This window comes from Podarcis cretensis, assembly GCF_951804945.1.
Source record: "Podarcis cretensis genome assembly, chromosome: 12".
NCBI classification, from domain to species: domain Eukaryota; kingdom Metazoa; phylum Chordata; class Lepidosauria; order Squamata; family Lacertidae; genus Podarcis; species Podarcis cretensis.
In genome coordinates, this window is record NC_137181.1 from 52967929 (window position 1) to 52990062 (window position 22134).

A 22134-nucleotide genomic window follows, 5' to 3' on the forward strand; every position below is an offset into this window, starting at 1 on the left:
GTGCGAAACGGTTGCAAATGCTCCCCTGAGATGTTTGGGGGTCGAAACAGAAGGCTTTTTATCTCAGGAAAAGAAATCAGCCCTCGACAACTTATTCGGCAGAAAAAGATATTTTTGAAAAAATTCCCTAAGCCCCGGGGTCACAATTTCATCAAAACTCTGACTTTCGGCAATTGACTCAGAAATGGTGCCAAACGGTTGCAAATGCTCCCCTAAAAGGTTTGGGGGTCGAAACAGAAGGCTTTTTATCACAGGAAAAGAAATCAGCCCTCGACAACTTAACCGGCAGAGAAATAGTTTTTTGAAAACATCCCTAAGCCCCGGGGTCACAATTTCATCAAAACTCTGACTTTCGGCAATTGACTCAGAAATGGTGCCAAACGGTTGCAAATGCTCCCCTAAAAGGTTTGGCGGTCGAAAGAGAAGGATTTTTATCACAGGAAAAGAAATCAGCCCTCGAAAACTTAACCGGCAGGAAAATATTTTTTTGAAAAAATCCCTATTCCCCGGAGTTACAACTTCATCAAAAATCTGACTTTCGGCAGTTGACTCAGAAATGGTGCCAAACGGTTTTAAATGCTCCCCTGAAAGGTTTGGCGGTCGAAACAGGAGGTTTTTTATCACAGGAAAAGAAATCAGCCCTCGACAACTTATTCGGCAGAAAAAGATATTTTTGAAAAAAATCCCTAAGCCCCAGGGTCACAATTTCATCAAATTTCTGACTTTCGGGAATTGATTCAAAAATGGTGCGAAACGGTTGCAAATGCCCCCCTGTAAGGTTTGGCGTTAGAAGGAGAAGGCTTCTTATCACAGGATAAGAAATCAACCCTCAACAAATTAACCGGCAGAGAAATGTTTTTTTGAAAAAATCCCTAACCCCCGGGGTCACAATTTCATCAAAACTCTGACCTTCGGCAATTGACTCAGAAATGGTGCCAAACGGTTTTAAATGCTCCCCTGAAAGGTTTGGCGGTCGAAAGAGAAGGCTTTTTATCACAGGAAAAGAAATCAGCCCTCGACAACTTAACCGGCAGAGAAATAGTTTTTTGAAAAAATCCCTAAGCCCCGGGGTCACAATTTTATCAAAACTCTGACTTTCGGCAATTGACTCAGAAATGGTGCCAAACGGTTGCAAATGCTCCCCTGAAAGGTTTGGCGGTCGAAAGAAAAGGCTTTTTATCACAGGAAAAGAAATCAGCCCTCGACAACTTAACCGGCAGAGAAATAGTTTTTTGAAAAAATCCCTAAGCCCCGGGGTCACAATTTCATCAAATCTCTGACTTTCGGCAATTGACTCAGAAATGGTGCCAAACGGTTTTAAATGCTCCCCTGAAAGGTTTGGCGGTCGAAAGAGAAGGCTTTTTATCACAGAAAAAGAAATCAGCCCGCGACAACTTAACCGGCAGAGAAATAGTTTTTTGAAAAAATCCCTAAGCCCCGGGGTCACAATTTCATCAAATCTCTGACTTTCGGCAATTGACTCAGAAATGGTGCCAAACGGTTTTAAATGCTCCCCTGAAAGGTTTGGCGGTCGAAACAGGAGGTTTTTTATCACAGGAAAAGAAATCAGCCCTCGACAACTTATTCGGCAGAAAAAGATATTTTTGACAAAATTCCCTAACCCCCGGGGTCACAATTTCATCAAATCTCTGACTTTCGGCAATTGACTCAGAAATGGTGCCAAACGGTTTTAAATGCTCCTCTGAAAGGTTTGGCGGTCGAAAGAGAAGGCTTTTTATCACAGGAAAAGAAATCAGCCCTCGAAAACTTAACCGGCAGAGAAATAGTTTTTTGAAAAAATCCCTAAGCCCCGGGGTCACAATTTCATCAAATCTCTGACTTTCGGCAATTGACTCAGAAATGGTGCCAAACGGTTTGAAATGCTCCCCTGAATGGTTTGGCGGTCGAAAGAGAAGGCTTTTTATCACAGAAAAAGAAATCAGCCCTCGACAACTTAACCGGCAGAGAAATAGTTTTTTGAAAAAATCCCTAAGCCCCGGGGTCACAATTTCATCAAATCTCTGACTTTCGGCAATTGACTCAGAAATGGTGCCAAACGGTTTTAAATGCTCCCCTGAAAGGTTTGGCGGTCGAAAGAGAAGGCTTTTTATCATAGGAAAAGAAATCAGCCCTCGAAAAGTTAACCAGCAGAAAAATATTTTTTTGAAAAAATCCCTAAGCCCCGGGGTCACAATTTCATCAAAACTCTGACTTTCGGCAATTGACTCAGAAATGGTGCCAAACGGTTGCAAATGCTCCCCTGAAAGGTTTGGCGGTCGAAAGAGAAGGCTTTTTATCACAGGAAAAGAAATCAGCCCTCGACAACTTAACCGGCAGAGAAATAGTTTTTTGAAAAAATCCCTATGCCCCGGAGCCACAATTTCATCAAAACTCTGACTTTCGGCAATTGACTCAGAAATGGTGCCAAACGGTTGCAAATGCTCCCCTGAAAGGTTTGGCAGTCGAAAGAGAAGGCTTTTTATCACAGGAAAAGAAATCAGCCCTCGACAACTTAACGGGCAGAAAAATATTTTTTTAAAAAAATCCCTAAGCCCCGGGGTCACAACTTCATCAAAACTCTGACTTTCGGCAATTGACTCAAAAATGGTGCCAAACGGTTGCTAAAGCTCCCCTGAAAGGTTTGGCGGTCGAAACAGGAGGTTTTTGATCACAGGAAAAGAAATCAGCCCTCGACAACTTATTCGGCAGAAAAAGATATTTTTGAAAAAAATCCCTAAGCCCCGGGGTCACAATTTCATCAAATTTCTGACTTTCGGCAATTGATTCAAAAATGGTGCGAAACGGTTGCAAATGCTCCCCTGTAAGGTTTGGTGGTAGAAAGAGAAGGCTTTTTATCACAGGAAAAGAAATCAGCCCTCGACAACTTATTCGGCAGAAAAAGATATTTTTGAAAAAATTCCCTAAGCCCCGGGGTCACAATTTCATCAAATCTCTGAATTTCGGCAATTGATTCAAAAATGGTGCCAAACGGTTGCTAATGCTCCCCTGTATGGTTTGGCGTTAGAAAGAGAAGGCTTTTTATCACAGGATAAGAAATCAACCCTCAACAAATTAACCGGCAGAGAAATGTTTTTTTGAAAAAATCCCTAAGCCCCGGGGTCACAATTTCATCAAAACTCTGACCTTCGGCAATTGACTCAGAAATGGTGCCAAACGGTTGCAAATGCTCCCCTGAAAGGTTTGGCGGTCGAAAGAAAAGGCTTTTTATCACAGGAAAAGAAATCAGCCCTCGACAACTTAACCGGCAGAGAAATAGTTTTTGAAAAAATCCCTAAGCCCCGGGGTTACAATTTCATCAAATCTCTGACTTTCGGCAATTGACTCAGAAATGGTGCCAAACGGTTTTAAATGCTCCTCTGAAAGGTTTGGCTGTCGAAAGAGAAGGCTTTTTATCACAGGAAAAGAAATCAGCCCTCGACAACTTATTCGGCAGAAAAAGATATTTTTGAAAAAATTCCCTAAGCCCCGGGGTCACAATTTCATCAAATCTCTGAATTTCGGCAATTGATTCAAAAATGGTGCCAAACGGTTGCTAATGCTCCCCTGTATGGTTTGGCGTTAGAAAGAGAAGGCTTTTTATCACAGGATAAGAAATCAACCCTCAACAAATTAACCGGCAGAGAAATGTTTTTTTGAAAAAATCCCTAAGCCCCGGGGTCACAATTTCATCAAAACTCTGACCTTCGGCAATTGACTCAGAAATGGTGCCAAACGGTTGCAAATGCTCCCCTGAAAGGTTTGGCGGTCGAAAGAAAAGGCTTTTTATCACAGGAAAAGAAATCAGCCCTCGACAACTTAACCGGCAGAGAAATAGTTTTTGAAAAAATCCCTAAGCCCCGGGGTTACAACTTCATCAAATCTCTGACTTTCGGCAATTGACTCAGAAATGGTGCCAAACGCTTTTAAATGCTCCTCTGAAAGGTTTGGCTGTCGAAAGAGAAGGCTTTTTATCACAGGAAAAGAAATCAGCCCTCGACAACTTAACCGGCAGAGAAATAGTTTTTTGAAAAAATCCCTAAGCCCCGGGGTCACAATTTCATCAAATCTCTGACTTTCGGCAATTGACTCAGAAATGGTGCCAAACGGTTTGAAATGCTCCCCTGAAAGGTTTGGCGGTCGAAAGAGAAGGATTTTTATCACAGGAAAAGAAATCAGCCCTCGAAAACTTAACCGGCAGGAAAATATTTTTTTGAAAAAATCCCTATTCCCCGGAGTTACAACTTCATCAAAAATCTGACTTTCGGCAGTTGACTCAGAAATGGTGCCAAACGGTTTTAAATGCTCCCCTGAAAGGTTTGGCGGTCGAAATAGGAGGTTTTTATCACAGGAAAAGAAATCAGCCCTCGACAACTTAACGGGCAGAAAAATATTTTTTTAAAAAAATCCCTAAGCCCCGGGGTCACAACTTCATCAAAACTCTGACTTTCGGCAATTGACTCAAAAATGGTGCCAAACGGTTGCTAAAGCTCCCCTGAAAGGTTTGGCGGTCGAAACAGGAGGTTTTTGATCACAGGAAAAGAAATCAGCCCTCGACAACTTATTCGGCAGAAAAAGATATTTTTGAAAAAAATCCCTAAGCCCCGGGGTCACAATTTCATCAAATTTCTGACTTTCGGCAATTGATTCAAAAATGGTGCGAAACGGTTGCAAATGCTCCCCTGTAAGGTTTGGTGGTAGAAAGAGAAGGCTTTTTATCACAGGAAAAGAAATCAGCCCTCGACAACTTATTCGGCAGAAAAAGATATTTTTGAAAAAATTCCCTAAGCCCCGGGGTCACAATTTCATCAAATCTCTGAATTTCGGCAATTGATTCAAAAATGGTGCCAAACGGTTGCTAATGCTCCCCTGTATGGTTTGGCGTTAGAAAGAGAAGGCTTTTTATCACAGGATAAGAAATCAACCCTCAACAAATTAACCGGCAGAGAAATAGTTTTTGAAAAAATCCCTAAGCCCCGGGGTTACAATTTCATCAAATCTCTGACTTTCGGCAATTGACTCAGAAATGGTGCCAAACGGTTTTAAATGCTCCTCTGAAAGGTTTGGCTGTCGAAAGAGAAGGCTTTTTATCACAGGAAAAGAAATCAGCCCTCGACAACTTAACCGGCAGAGAAATAGTTTTTTGAAAAAATCCCTAAGCCCCGGGGTCACAATTTCATCAAATCTCTGACTTTCGGCAATTGACTCAGAAATGGTGCCAAACGGTTTGAAATGCTCCCCTGAAAGGTTTGGCGGTCGAAAGAGAAGGCTTTTTATCACAGAAAAAGAAATCAGCCCTCGACAACTTAACCGGCAGAAAAATATTTTTTTAAAAAAATTCCTAAGCCCCGGGGTCACAACTTCATCAAAACTCTGACTTTGGGCAATTGACTCAAAAATGGTGCCAAACGGTTGCTAAAGCTCCCCTGAAAGGTTTGGCGGTCGAAAGAGGCGGCTTTTTATCACAGGAAAAGAAATCAGCCCTCGACAACCTAAGCGGCTGAGAAATAGTTTTTTGAAAATGCTCCCCTGAAAGGTTTGGCAGTCGAAAGAGAAGGCTTTTTATCACAGGAAAAGAAATCAGCCCTCGAAAAGTTAACCGGCAGAAAAATATTTTTTTGAAAAAATCCCTAAGCCCCGGGGTCACAATTTCATCAAAACTCTGACTTTCGGCAATTGACTCAGAAAAAGAAATCAGCCCTCGACAACTTAACCGTCAGAGAAATAGTTTTTTGAAAAAATCCCTAAGCCCCGGGGTCACAATTTCATCAAATCTCTGACTTTCGGCAATTGACTCAGAAATGGTGCCAAACGGTTGCTAAAGCTCCCCTGAAAGGTTTGGCGGTCGAAAGAGAAGGCTTTTTATCACAGAAAAAGAAATCAGCCCTCGACAACTTAACCGGCAGAAAAATATTTTTTTTAAAAAATCCCTAAGCCCCGGGGTCACAACTTCATCAAAACTCTGACTTTCGGCAATTGACTCAAAAATGGTGCCAAACAGTTGCTAAAGCTCCCCTGAAAGGTTTGGCGGTCGAAATAGGAGGTTTTTGATCACAGGAAAAGAAATCAGCCCTCGACAACTTATTCGGCAGAAAAAGATATTTTTGAAAAAAATCCCTAAGCCCCGGGGTCACAATTTCATCAAATTTCTGACTTTTGGCAATTGATTCAAAAATGGTGCGAAACGGTTGCAAATGCTCCCCTGTAAGGTTTGGCGGTAGAAAGAGAAGGCTTTTTATCACAGGAAAAGAAATCAGCCCTTGACAACTTATTCGGCAGAAAAAGATATTTTTGAAAAAATTCCCTAAGCCCCGGGGTCACAATTTCATCAAATCTCTGACTTTCGGCAATTGACTCAGAAATGGTGCCAAACGGTTGCAAATGCTCCCCTGAAAGGTTTGGCTGTCGAAAGAGAAGGCTTTTTATCACAGGAAAAGAAATCAGCCCTCGACAACTTAACCGGCAGAGAAATAGTTTTTTGAAAAAATCCCTAAGCCCCGGGGTCACAATTTCATCAAATCTCTGACTTTCGGCAATTGACTCAGAAATGGTGCCAAACGGTTTTAAATGCTCCCCTGAAAGGTTTGGCGGTCGAAAGAAAAGGCTTTTTATCACAGAAAAAGAAATCAGCCCTCGACAACTTAACCGGCAGAGAAATAGTTTTTTGGAAAAATCCCTAAGCCCCGGGGTCACAATTTCATCAAAACTCTGACTTTCGGCAATTGACTCAGAAATGGTGCCAAACGGTTGCAAATGCTCCCCTAAAAGGTTTGGCGGTCGAAAGAGAAGGTTTTTTATCACAGGAAAAGAAATCAGCCCTCGAAAACTTAACCGGCAGGAAAATATTTTTTTGAAAAAATCCCTATTCCCCGGAGTTACAACTTCATCAAAAATCTGACTTTCGGCAGTTGACTCAGAAATGGTGCCAAACGGTTTTAAATGCTCCCCTGAAAGGTTTGGCGGTCGAAACAGGAGGTTTTTTATCACAGGAAAAGAAATCAGCCCTCGACAACTTATTCGGCAGAAAAAGATATTTTTGAAAAAAATCCCTAAGCCCCAGGGTCACAATTTCATCAAATTTCTGACTTTCGGCAATTGATTCAAAAATGGTGCGAAACGGTTGCAAATGCTCCCCTGTAAGGTTTGGCGTTAGAAAGAGAAGGCTTTTTATCACAGGATAAGAAATCAACCCTCAACAAATTAACCGGCAGAGAAATGCTTTTTTGAAAAAATCCCTAAGCCCCGGGGTCACAATTTCATCAAATCTCTGACTTTCGGCAATTGACTCAGAAATGGTGCCAAACGGTTTTAAATGCTCCTCTGAAAGGTTTGGCTGTCGAAAGAGAAGGCTTTTTATCACAGGAAAAGAAATCAGCCCTCGACAACTTAACCGGCAGAGAAATAGTTTTTTGAAAAAATCCCTAAGCCCCGGGGTCACAATTTCATCAAATCTCTGACTTTCGGCAATTGACTCAGAAATGGTGCCAAACGGTTTGAAATGCTCCCCTGAAAGGTTTGGCGGTCGAAAGAGAAGGCTTTTTATCACAGAAAAAGAAATCAGCCCTCGACAACTTAACCGGCAGAGAAATAGTTTTTTGAAAAAATCCCTAAGCCCCGGGGTCACAATTTCATCAAATCTCTGACTTTCGGCAATTGACTCAGAAATGGTGCCAAACGGTTGCTAAAGCTCCCCTGAAAGGTTTGGCGGTCGAAAGAGAAGGCTTTTTATCACAGAAAAAGAAATCAGCCCTCGACAACTTAACCGGCAGAAAAATATTTTTTTTAAAAAATCCCTAAGCCCCGGGGTCACAACTTCATCAAAACTCTGACTTTCGGCAATTGACTCAAAAATGGTGCCAAACAGTTGCTAAAGCTCCCCTGAAAGGTTTGGCGGTCGAAATAGGAGGTTTTTGATCACAGGAAAAGAAATCAGCCCTCGACAACTTATTCGGCAGAAAAAGATATTTTTGAAAAAAATCCCTAAGCCCCGGGGTCACAATTTCATCAAATTTCTGACTTTTGGCAATTGATTCAAAAATGGTGCGAAACGGTTGCAAATGCTCCCCTGTAAGGTTTGGCGGTAGAAAGAGAAGGCTTTTTATCACAGGAAAAGAAATCAGCCCTCGAAAACTTAACCGGCAGGAAAATATTTTTTTGAAAAAATCCCTATTCCCCGGAGTTACAACTTCATCAAAAATCTGACTTTCGGCAGTTGACTCAGAAATGGTGCCAAACGGTTTTAAATGCTCCCCTGAAAGGTTTGGCGGTCGAAACAGGAGGTTTTTTATCACAGGAAAAGAAATCAGCCCTCGACAACTTATTCGGCAGAAAAAGATATTTTTGAAAAAAATCCCTAAGCCCCGGGGTCACAATTTCATCAAATCTCTGACTTTCGGCAATTGACTCAGAAATGGTGCCAAACGGTTGCAAATGCTCCCCTAAAAGGTTTGGCGGTAGAAAGAGAAGGCTTTTTATCACAGGAAAAGAAATCAGCCCTCGAAAACTTAACCGGCAGGAAAATATTTTTTTGAAAAAATCCCTATTCCCCGGAGTTACAACTTCATCAAAAATCTGACTTTCGGCAGTTGACTCAGAAATGGTGCCAAACGCTTTTAAATGCTCCCCTGAAAGGTTTGGCGGTCGAAAGAGAAGGCTTTTTATCACAGAAAAAGAAATTAGCCCTCGACAACTTAACCGGCAGAGAAATAGTTTTTTGGAAAAATCCCTAAGCCCCGGGGTCACAATTTCATCAAAACTCTGACTTTCGGCAATTGACTGAGAAATGGTGCCAAACGGTTGCAAATGCTCCCCTGAAAGGTTTGGCGGTCGAAAGAGAAGGCTTTTTATCACAGGACAAGAAATCAGCCTTTGACAACTTACCCGGCGGAAGAAGATTTTTTTCAAAAAATCCCTAAGCCCCGGGGTCACAATTTCATCAAATCTCTGACTTTCGGCAATTGACTCAGAAATGGTGCCAAATGGTTGCAAATGCTCCCCTGAAAGGTTTGGCGGTCGAAAGAGAAGGCTTTTTATCGCAGAAAAAGAAATCAGCCCTCGAAAACTTAACCGGCAGAAAAATATTTTTTTGAAAAAATCCGTATGCCCCGGAGCCACAATTTCATCAAAAATCTGACTTTCGGCAATTGACTCAGAAATGGTGCCAAACGATTTTAAATGCTCCCCTGAAAGGTTTGGCGGTCGAAAGAGAAGGCTTTTTATCACAGAAAAAGAAATCAGCCCGCGACAACTTAACAGGCAGAGAAATAGTTTTTTGAAAAAATCCCTAAGCCCCGGGGTCACAATTTCATCAAATCTCTGACTTTCGGCAATTGACTCAGAAATGGTGCCAAACGGTTTTAAATGCTCCCCTGAAAGGTTTGGCGGTCGAAACAGGAGGTTTTTTATCACAGGAAAAGAAATCAGCCCTCGACAACTTATTCGGCAGAAAAAGATATTTTTGAAAAAAATCCCTAAGCCCCGGGGTCACAATTTCATCAAATTTCTGACTTTCGGCAATTGATTCAAAAATGGTGCGAAACGGTTGCAAATGCTCCCCTGTAAGGTTTGGCGGTAGAAAGAGAAGGCTTTTTATCACAGGAAATGAAATCAGCCCTCGACAACTTATTCGGCAGAAAAAGATATTTTTGAAAAAATTCCCTAAGCCCCGGGGTCACAATTTCATCAAATCTCTGAATTTCGGCAATTGACTCAGAAATGGTGCCAAACGGTTGCTAATGCTCCCCTGAAAGGTTTGGCGGTCGAAAGAGAAGGCTTTTTATCACAGGAAAAGAAATCAGCCCTCGACAACTTAACCGGCAGAGAAATAGTTTTTTGAAAACATCCCTAAGCCCCGGGGTCACAATTTCATCAAAACTCTGACTTTCGGCAATTGACTCAGAAATGGTGCCAAACGGTTGCAAATGCCCCCCTAAAAGGTTTGGCGGTCGAAAGAGAAGGCTTTTTATCACAGGAAAAGAAATCAGCCCTCGACAACTTATTCGGCAGAAAAAGATATTTTTGAAAAAATTCCCTAAGCCCCAGGGTCCCAATTTCATCAAATTTCTGACTTTCGGCAATTGATTCAAAAATGGTGCGAAACGGTTGCAAATGCTCCCCTGTAAGGTTTGGCGATAGAAAGAGAAGGCTTTTTATCACAGGATAAGAAATCAACCCTCAACAAATTAACCGGCAGAGAAATGTTTTTTTGAAAAAATCCCTAAGCCCCGGGGTCACAATTTCATCAAATCTCTGACTTTCGGCAATTGACTCAGAAATGGTGCCAAACGGTTTTAAATGCTCCCCTGAAAGGTTTGGCGGTCGAAAGAGAAGGCTTTTTATCACAGAAAAAGAAATCAGCCCTCGACAACTTAACCGGCAGAAAAATATTTTTGTAAAAAAATTCCTAAGCCCCGGGGTCACAACTTCATCAAAACTCTGACTTTCGGCAATTGACTCAAAAATGGTGCCAAACGGTTGCTAAAGCTCCCCTGAAAGGTTTGGCGGTCGAAAGAGAAGGCTTTTTATCACAGGAAAAGAAATCAGCCCTCGACAACTTAACCGGCAGAGAAATAGTTTTTTGAAAAAATCCCTAAGCCCCGGGGTCACAATTTCATCAAAACTCTGACTTTCGGCAATTGACTCAGAAATGGTGCCAAATGGTTGCAAATGCTCCCCTGAAAGGTTTGGCGGTCGAAAGAGAAGGCTTTTTATCGCAGAAAAAGAAATCAGCCCTCGACAACTTATTCGGCAGAAAAAGATATTTTTGAAAAAATTCCCTAACCCCCGGGGTCACAATTTCATCAAATTTCTGACTTTCGGCAATTGATTCAAAAATGGTGCGAAACGGTTGCAAATGCTCCCCTGTAAGATTTGGCGGTAGAAAGAGAAGGCTTTCTATCACAGGAAAAGAAATCAGCCCTCGAAAACTTAACCAGCAGAAAAAGATATTTTTGCAAAAATCCCTAAGCCCCGGGGTCACAATTTCATCAAATCTCAGACTTTCGGCAATTGACTCAGAAATGGTGCCAAACGGTTTTAAATGCTCCTCTGAAAGGTTTGGTTGTCGAAAGAGAAGGCTTTTTATCACAGAAAAAGAAATCAGCCCTCGACAACTTAACCGGCAGAGAAATAGTTTTTTGAAAAAATCCCTAAGCCCCGGGGTCACAACTTCATCAAAACTCTGACTTTCGGCAATTGACTCAAAAATGGTGCCAAACGGTTGCTAAAGCTCCCCTGAAAGGTTTGGCGGTCGAAAGAGAAGGCTTTTTATAACAGGAAATGAAATCAGCCCTCGACAACTTAACCGGCAGAGAAATAGTTTTTTGAAAAAATCCCTAAGCCCCGGGGTCACAATTTCATCAAAACTCTGACTTTCGGCAATTGACTCAAAAATGGTGCCAAACGGTTGCAAATGCTCCCCTGAAAGGTTTGGCGGTCGAAAGAGAAGGCTTTTTATCACAGGAAAAGAAATCAGCCCTCGAAAAGTTAACCAGCAGAAAAATATTTTTTTGAAAAAATCCCTAAGCCCCGGGGTCACAATTTCATCAAAACTCTGACTTTCGGCAATTGACTCAGAAATGGTGCCAAACGGTTGCAAATGCTCCCCTGAAAGGTTTGGCGTTCGAAAGAGAAGGCTTTTTATCACAGGAAAAGAAATCAGCCCTCGAAAACTTAACCGGCAGAAAAAGATATTTTTGAAAAAATTCCCTTACCCCCGGGGTCACAATTTCATCAAATTTCTGACTTTCGGCAATTGATTCAAAAATGGTGCGAAACGGTTGCAAATGCTCCCCTGTAAGGTTTGGCAGTAGAAAGAGAAGGCTTTTTATCACAGGAAAAGAAATCAGCCCTCGAAAACTTAACCGGCAAAAAAAGATATTTTTGAAAAAATTCCCTTACCCCCGGGGTCACTATTTCATCAAATTTCTGACTTTCGGCAATTGATTCAAAAATGGTGCCAAACGGTTTTAAATGCTCCCCTGAAAGGTTTGGCGGTCGAAAGAGAAGGCTTTTTATCACAGGAAAAGAAATCAGCCCTCGAAAAGTTAACCAGCAGAAAAATATTTTTTTGCAAAAATCCCTAAGCCCCGGGGTCACAATTTCATCAAATCTCTGACTTTCGGCAATTGACTCAGAAATGGTGCCAAACGGTTTTAAATGCTCCTCTGAAAGGTTTGGCTGTCAAAAGAGAAGGCTTTTTATCACAGAAAAAGAAATCAGCCCTCAACAACTTAACTGGCAGAGAAATAGTTTTTTGAAAAAATCCCTAAGCCCCGGGGTCACAATTTCATCAAATCTCTGACTTTCGGCAATTGACTCAGAAATGGTGCCAAACGGTTTTAAATGCTCCCCTGAAAGGTTTGGTGGTCGAAAGAGAAGGCTTTTTATCACAGAAAAAGAAATCAGCCCTCGACAACTTAACCGGCAGAAAAATATTTTTTTTAAAAAATCCCTAAGCCCCGGGGTCACAACTTCATCAAAACTCTGACTTTCGGCAATTGACTCAAAAATGGTGCCAAACGGTTGCTAAAGCTCCCCTGAAAGGTTTGGCGGTCGAAAGAGAAGGCTTTTTATCACAGGAAAAGAAATCAGCCCTCGACAACTTAACCAGCAGAGAAATAGTTTTTTGAAAAAATCCCTAAGCCCCGGGGTCACAATTTCATCAAAACTCTGACTTTCGGCAATTGACTCAGAAATGGTGCCAAACGGTTTTAAATGCTCCCCTGAAAGGTTTGGCGGTCGAAAGAGAAGGCTTTTTATCACAGGAAAAGAAATCAGCCCTCGAAAAGTTAACCGGCAGAAAAAGATATTTTTGAAAAAAATCCCTAAGCACCGGGGTCACAATTTCAGCAAAAATCAGACTTTTGGCAATTGACTCATAAATTGTGCCAAACGGTTGCAAATGCTCCCCTGAAAGGTTTGGTGGTCAAAACAGAAGGTATTTTATCACAGGAACGGAAATCAGCCCTCGAAAACTTAACTGTCAGAAAAACATCTTTTTGAAAATATCCCTAAGCCCCGGGGTCACAATTTCATCAAAAAACTGACTTTTGGTAATTCACTAAAAAATGGTGCCAAACGGTTGCAAATGCTCCCCTGAAAAGTTAGGCCGTCGAAACAGAAGGCTTTTTATCACAGGACAGGAAATCCTTGACTGGCAGAATTTTTTTTTTTTTTTAAAAAAATCCCTACGCCCCGGGGTCACAATTTGATGAAAAATCTGACTTTCGGCAATTCACTCAAAAATGGTGCCAAATGGTTGCAAATGCTCCCCTGAAAAGTTTGGCGGTCGCAACAGAAGGCTTTTTATCACAGGACAGAAAACCCTAAACCCGGCAGAAGAAGATTTTTTTTTGGCGGTCGAAACAGAAGGCTTTATATCACAGGAAAAGAAATCAGCCCGCAACAACGTAACTGGCAGAAAAAGATATTTTTTAAAAAATCCCTAAACACCGGGGTCACAATTTCATCAGAAATCTGATTTTCGGCAATTGACTCAAAACTGGTGCCAAACGGTTGCAAATGCTCCCCTGAAAGGTTTGGCGGTTGAAAGAGAAGGCTTTTTATCACAGGAAAAGAAATTAGCCCTCGACAACTTAACCAGCAGAAAAAGATATTTTTGCAAAAATCCCTAAGCCCCGGGGTCACAATTTCATCAAAACTCTGACTTTCGGCAATTGACTCAGAAATGGTGCCAAACGGTTGCTAATGCTCCCCTGAAAGGTTTGGCGGTCGAAAGAGAAGGCTTTTTATCACAGGAAAAGAAATCAGCCCTCGACAACTTAACCGGCAGGGAAATAGTTTTTTGAAAAAATCCCTAAGCCCCGGGGTCACAATTTCAGCAAACATCTGACTTTCGGCAATTGACTCAAAAATGGTGCCAAACGGTTGCAAATGCTCCCCTGAGATGTTTGGCGGTCGAAACAGAAGGCTTTTTATCATAGGAAAAGAAATCAGCCCGCGACAACGTAACTGGCAGAAAAATATTTTTTTTAAAAAAATCCCTAAACCCCGGGGTCACAATTTCATCAAAAATCTGACTTTCGGCAATTCACTTAAAAGTGGTGCCAAACGGTTGCAAATGCTCCCCTGAAAAGTTTCGCGGTCGAAACAGAAGGCTTTTTATCACAGGACAGGAAATCCTTAAGCGGCAGAAAAAGATTTTTTTGAAAAAATCCCTAAGCTCCGGGCTCACAATTTCAACAAAAATCTGACTTTCGGCAAGTGACTCAAAAATGGTGCCAAACGGTTGCATATGCTCCCCTGAAAGGTTTGGCTGTCGAAACAGAAGGCTTTTTATCTCAGGAAAAGAAATCCGCCCTCGACAACTTAACTGGCAGGAAAATATTTTTTTGAAAAAATCCCTAAGCCCCGGGGTCACAATTTCAGCAAAAATCTGACTTTCGGCAATTCACTCAAAAATGGTGCCAAACGGTTGCAAATGCTCCCCTGAGAGGTTTGGGGGTCGAAGGAGAAGGCTTTTTATCACAGGAAAAGAAATCAGCCCTCGACAACTTAACCAGCAGAAAAAGATATTTTTGAATAAATCCCTAAGCCCCGGGGTCACAACTTCATCAAAACTCTGACTTTCGGCAATTGACTCAAAAATGGTGCCAAACGGTTGCTAAAGCTCCCCTGAAAGGTTTGGCGGTCGAAAGAGAAGGCTTTTTATCACAGGAAAAGAAATCAGCCCTCGACAACTTAACCAGCAGAGAAATAGTTTTTTGAAAAAATCCCTAAGCCCCGGGGTCACAATTTCATCAAAACTCTGACTTTCGGCAATTGACTCAGAAATGGTGCCAAACGGTTTTAAATGCTCCCCTGAAAGGTTTGGCGGTCGAAAGAGAAGGCTTTTTATCACAGGAAAAGAAATCAGCCCTCGAAAAGTTAACCGGCAGAAAAAGATATTTTTGAAAAAAATCCCTAAGCACCGGGGTCACAATTTCAGCAAAAATCAGACTTTCGGCAATTGACTCATAAATTGTGCCAAACGGTTGCAAATGCTCCCCTGAAAGGTTTGGTGGTCAAAACAGAAGGTATTTTATCACAGGAACGGAAATCAGCCCTCGAAAACTTAACTGTCAGAAAAACATCTTTTTGAAAATATCCCTAAGCCCCGGGGTCACAATTTCATCAAAAAACTGACTTTTGGTAATTCACTAAAAAATGGTGCCAAACGGTTGCAAATGCTCCCCTGAAAAGTTAGGCCGTCGAAACAGAAGGCTTTTTATCACAGGACAGGAAATCCTTGACTGGCAGAATTATTTTTTTTTTTAAAAAAAATCCCTACGCCCCGGGGTCACAATTTGATGAAAAATCTGACTTTCGGCAATTCACTCAAAAATGGTGCCAAATGGTTGCAAATGCTCCCCTGAAAAGTTTGGCGGTCGAAACAGAAGGCTTTTTATCACAGGACAGAAAACCCTAAACCCGGCAGAAGAAGATTTTTTTTTGGCGGTCGAAACAGAAGGCTTTATATCACAGGAAAAGAAATCAGCCCGCAACAACGTAACTGGCAGAAAAAGATATTTTTTAAAAAATCCCTAAACACCGGGGTCACAATTTCATCAGAAATCTGATTTTCGGCAATTGACTCAAAACTGGTGCCAAACGGTTGCAAATGCTCCCCTGAAAGGTTTGGCGGTTGAAAGAGAAGGCTTTTTATCACAGGAAAAGAAATTAGCCCTCGACAACTTAACCAGCAGAAAAAGATATTTTTGCAAAAATCCCTAAGCCCCGGGGTCACAATTTCATCAAAACTCTGACTTTCGGCAATTGACTCAGAAATGGTGCCAAACGGTTGCTAATGCTCCCCTGAAAGGTTTGGCGGTCGAAAGAGAAGGCTTTTTATCACAGGAAAAGAAATCAGCCCTCGACAACTTAACCGGCAGGGAAATAGTTTTTTGAAAAAATCCCTAAGCCCCGGGGTCACAATTTCAGCAAACATCTGACTTTCGGCAATTGACTCAAAAATGGTGCCAAACGGTTGCAAATGCTCCCCTGAGATGTTTGGCGGTCGAAACAGAAGGCTTTTTATCATAGGAAAAGAAATCAGCCCGCGACAACGTAACTGGCAGAAAAATATTTTTTTTAAAAAAATCCCTAAACCCCGGGGTCACAATTTCATCAAAAATCTGACTTTCGGCAATTCACTTAAAAGTGGTGCCAAACGGTTGCAAATGCTCCCCTGAAAAGTTTCGCGGTCGAAACAGAAGGCTTTTTATCACAGGACAGGAAATCCTTAAGCGGCAGAAAAAGATTTTTTTGAAAAAATCCCTAAGCCCCGGGGTCACAATTTCATCAAAACTCTGACTTTCGGCAATTGAATCAAAAATGGTGCCAAACGGTTGCATATGCTCCCCTGAAATGTTTGGCTGTCGAAACAGAAGGCTTTTTATCTCAGGAAAAGAAATCCGCCCTCGACAACTTAACTGGCAGGAAAATATTTTTTTGAAAAAATCCCTAAGCCCCGGGGTCACAATTTCAGCAAAAATCTGACTTTCGGCAATTCACTCAAAAATGGTGCCAAACGGTTGCAAATGCTCCCCTGAGAGGTTTGGGGGTCGAAGGAGAAGGCTTTTTATCACAGGAAAAGAAATCAGCCCTCGACAACTTAACCAGCAGAAAAAGATATTTTTGAATAAATCCCTAAGCCCCGGGGTGACAACTTCATCAAAACTCTGACTTTCGGCAATTGACTCAAAAATGGTGCCAAACGGTTGCTAAAGCTCCCCTGAAAGGTTTGGCGGTCGAAAGAGAAGGCTTTTTATCACAGGAAAAGAAATCAGCCCTCGACAACTTAACCAGCAGAGAAATAGTTTTTTGAAAAAATCCCTAAGCCCCGGGGTCACAATTTCATCAAAACTCTGACTTTCGGCAATTGACTCAGAAATGGTGCCAAACGGTTTTAAATGCTCCCCTGAAAGGTTTGGCGGTCGAAAGAGAAGGCTTTTTATCACAGGAAAAGAAATCAGCCCTCGAAAAGTTAACCGGCAGAAAAAGATATTTTTGAAAAAAATCCCTAAGCACCGGGGTCACAATTTCAGCAAAAATCAGACTTTCGGCAATTGACTCATAAATTGTGCCAAACGGTTGCAAATGCTCCCCTGAAAGGTTTGGTGGTCAAAACAGAAGGTATTTTATCACAGGAACGGAAATCAGCCCTCGAAAACTTAACTGTCAGAAAAACATCTTTTTGAAAATATCCCTAAGCCCCGGGGTCACAATTTCATCAAAAAACTGACTTTTGGTAATTCACTAAAAAATGGTGCCAAACGGTTGCAAATGCTCCCCTGAAAAGTTAGGCCGTCGAAACAGAAGGCTTTTTATCACAGGACAGGAAATCCTTGACTGGCAGAATTTTTTTTTTTTAAAAAAAAAATCCCTACGCCCCGGGGTCACAATTTGATGAAAAATCTGACTTTCGGCAATTCACTCAAAAATGGTGCCAAATGGTTGCAAATGCTCCCCTGAAAAGTTTGGCGGTCGAAACAGAAGGCTTTTTTTCACAGGACAGAAAACCCTAAACCCGGCAGAAGAAGATTTTTTTTTGGCGGTCGAAACAGAAGGCTTTATATCACAGGAAAAGAAATCAGCCCTCGACAACTTAACCGGCAGGGAAATAGTTTTTTGAAAAAATCCCTAAACACCGGGGTCACAATTTCATCAGAAATCTGATTTTCGGCAATTGACTCAAAACTGGTGCCAAACGGTTGCAAATGCTCCCCTGAAAGGTTTGGCGGTTGAAAGAGAAGGCTTTTTATCACAGGAAAAGAAATTAGCCCTCGATAACTTAACCAGCAGAAAAAGATATTTTTGCAAAAATCCCTAAGCCCCGGGGTCACAATTTCATCAAAAATCTGACTTTCGGCAATTCACTTAAAAGTGGTGCCAAACGGTTGCAAATGCTCCCCTGAAAAGTTTCGCGGTCGAAACACAAGGCTTTTTATCACAGGACAGGAAATCCTTAAGCGGCAGAAAAAGATTTTTTTGAAAAAATCCCTAAGCTCCGGGCTCACAATTTCAACAAAAATCTGACTTTCGGCAATTGACTCAAAAATGGTGCCAAACGGTTGCATATGCTCCCCTGAAAGGTTTGGCTGTCGAAACAGAAGGCTTTTTATCTCAGGAAAAGAAATCCGCCCTCGACAACTTAACTGGCAGGAAAATATTTTTTTGAAAAAATCCCTAAGCCCCGGGGTCACAATTTCAGCAAAAATCTGACTTTCGGCAATTCACTCAAAAATGGTGCCAAACGGTTGCAAATGCTCCCCTGAGAGGTTTGGGGGTCGAAGGAGAAGGCTTTTTATCACAGGAAAAGAAATCAGCCCTCGACAACTTAACCGGCAGAGAAATAGTTTTTTGAATAAATCCCTAAGCCCCTGGGTCAGAGCTGCCCAAGGTCCCAGCTCACAAAGGACCAACGCCAGTTCTTGTTATATACAAAAGTCTTTATTAAGGATCGGTTTCGATTTCAAAGCCGTGGCGCGCAGCTCTACGTCTTAACTCTCGACCGCTGAAGTTCCGTCTGAATCTCCTCCCCCCAGGCACCAGTTTAAGACTCTAGCCTTGCTCCACCTCCTCCTCTGCTCTTTCCTCCTCTGGGTCCGCCTGCCCGCTGGGGTGTCGCCCTTTCTGGACTCTTCCGATGCTGAGTCCCCGGATTCTTCCCCCTCCCTCCGGCGTGCTTTAGGACCTGGCTGTCCCGCGCGCCTGTACATTTGAACTTGGCGCCCGCGCCCAGCCGGCAACCTTCCTCCTGACCGTTTCACTGCTCCTGTCACTGCTTCCCCCCTCGGGGGTGGGGGGGGTAGCTGGACCTGACTTCCCCTCCGTTCCCTCACTCTCCGATGCAGGCGTGGCCAGCTCTGACTCATTTTCTCTCCCTACTGGAGGAGACGCTGGCCCTGATTCATGGGACTCTTCCCCCCCACTCCGCTCTGGTGGGGGAACTGGTCCTGATCTCCCTCTGCTGCTTTGGGAGTCCCCGCTGTCCCCTTGCTTCTGGTGTCTCCCCCCTGGGACCCCCCCTTGCCCTGACCATCGGCGCCCCCCTCTGGGAATCTTCTGAATCGCTGGAGAAGCTCATGGAATCTCTCGGGCCACTGTCATACTCCCCTACGCTGCCCTCAGATTCTTCCCCTTTGCTCTCCGTTTCCTCTCTCCCCTGTGTCTCTGCTCCTGAGCCCCTGACACCCGGAGTCACAATTTCATCAAAAATCTGACTTTCGGCCATTCACTCAAAAATGGTGCCTACTGAAGGAAGTAGGAAACACCACTGGGCCGGTAAGATATAATCTAAGTCAAATCCCTTATTTTGACTACTGGCTCCTCCCACAGCTCCTGACTCACGACAGTGTGTTGCCCATCGCTCAGTTCTGACTAAAGGATTTTATGCAGCCACTGCTGGCGGGGACATTTTGGGACCCAAAATATCCAACGCCATTAAATTCTGGTGTACTTTTTAACATAATAGTGTAAACAGGGATCAACATACAAACACTGAGAAGCCATTCCCCCCGCCCCACTACTTTATATGGAAACAACTGGAAAAACCTCTGTGATTGAGGCGAACAACATGGCGCCTTTTTGTACAACGAACACTTCCGAGGTCATTCTTACTACTACTTTAGCTCTACTTTACCACTACTTTACTACTACTTTGCTACTACTTTACTACTCTACTACTCTACCACTTTACTACCACTTTACTACTGCTTTACTACAGGTTTACTACTACTTTACTACTGCTTTACTACCACTTTACTACTGCTTTACTACAGGTTTACTACTACTTTACTACTGCTTTACTACCATTTTACTACTGCTTTACTACAGGTTTACTACTACTTTACTACTGCTTTACTACCATTTTACTACTACTTTACTACTACTTTACTACCATTTTACTACCTCCTTAATATCCTTTTACTACTACTTTAAAGCTATTTTACTACTATTCCACCGCTTTACTATTGGACCATTTTACTACTCTTTACTACTATCTTACTACTACTATCTTACTGCTGTTTCATTACTGCCTTACTACCATTTTACTACTATTTTACTACTGCATTACTACTACTACTTTACTACTGTTTTACTACTACTTTACTGCTATATTACTACTATTCCACCACTTTACTATTGTTTTACCATTACTTAACTGCTACTTCACTACTGGTTTACTATTGCTTTACTACCACTTTACTACTGCTACTTTGTTATTTATCCTACTTTACTATTTATACACCTATTTATACACCTATTTATACAAAAGAGAAGGCTTTTTATCACAGGAAAAGAAATCAGCCCTCGACAACTTAACCGGCAGAGAAATAGTTTTTTGAAAAAAGCCCTAAGCCCCGGGGTCACAATTTCATCAAATCTCTGACTTTCGGCAATTGACTCAGAAATGGTGCCAAACGGTTGCAAATGCTCCCCTGAGAGGTTTGGCGGTCGAAAGAGAAGGCTTTTTATCACAGGAAAAGAAATCAGCCCTCGAAAACTTAACCGGCAGAAAAACATTTTTTTGAAAAAATCCCTAAGCCCCAGGGTCACAATTTCAGCAAAAATCTGACTTTCGGCAATTCACTCAAAAATGGTGCCAAACGGTTGCAAATGCTTCCTTGAGATGTTTGGCGGTCGAAACAGAAGGCTTTTTATCATAGGAAAAGAAATCAGCCTGCGACAACATAACCGGCAGAAAAACATTTTTAAATTAATATAAACTATTTTATTAATTGTATATACTGCCCTTCATCTGTAGATTTAAGCTTGGTTTACAACTTAAAAATGCAAGGTAAAAAACACCTTAACCGGCATAATTTTTTTTTTTAAAAAAAATATCCCTAAGCCCCGGGGTCACAATTTGATGAAAAATCTGACTTTCGGCAATTCACTCAAAAATGGTGCCAAATGGTTGCAAATGCTCCCCTGAAAAGTTTGGCGGTCGAAACAGAAGGCTTTTTATCACAGGACAGAAAACCCTAAACCCGGCGGAAGAAGATTTTTTTAAAAAAATCCCTAAGCCCCGGGGTCACAATTTCAGCAAAAATCTGACTTTCGGCAATTCACTCAAAAATGGTGCCAAACGTTTGCAAATGCTCCCCTGAGAGGTTTGGCGGTCTTAACAGAAGGCCTTTTATCACAGGAAAAGAAATCAACCCTCGACAACTTAACTGGCAGAAAAACATTTTTTTGAAAAAATCCCTAAGCCCTGGGGTCACAATTTCATCAAAAATCTGACTTTCAGCAATTGACTCAAAAATGGTGCCAAACGGTTGCAAATGCTTCCCTGAGATGTTTGGCTGTCGAAACAGAAGGCTTTTTATCATAGGAAAAGAAATCAGCCCGCGACAACATAACCGGCAGAAAAACATTTTTAAATTAATAAAAGCTATTTTATTAATTGTATATACTGCCCTTCATCCGTAGATTTAAGCTTGGTTTACAACTTAAAAATGCAAGGTAAAAAACACCTTAACCGGCATAATTAAAAAAAAAAAAAAAAATCCCTAAGCCCCGGGGTCACAATTTGATGAAAAATCTGACTTTCGGCAATTCACTCAAAAATGGTGCCAAATGGTTGCAAATGCTCCCCTGTAAAGTTTGGCAGTCGAAACAGAAGGCTTTTTATCAAAGGACAGAAAACCCTAAACCCGGCGGAAGAAGATTTTTTTGAAAAAATCCCTAAGCCCCGGGGTCACAATTTCAGCAAAAATCTGACTTTCTGTCATTCACTCAAAAATGGTGCCAAACGGTTGCAAATGCTCCCCTGAGATGTTTGGCGGTCGAAACAGAAGGCTTTATATCACAGGAAAAGAAATCAGAAATTAATTGTATATACTGCCCTTCATCCGTAGATTTAAGCTTGGTTTACAACTTAAAAATGCAAGATGAACTTGTTTACCTGAAAAAAAATTTTAACTTCACAAAGGGAAATTACAATAATTGTGCTGGAGGAGAAGACTGATTTGTGGGAACTAAAATGCAACCCCCCCGGGAACCGGGAACGATCCGCTATGAGAGACTGGTGAAGAGACACAGAAACTTTGACAGCTGTCAAAGTAGCTGTCAAAGCAGGAAAATAAAAGAGAACTTTGTTACGAAGGCTTTGCTGGTTAGATTTGTTACAAT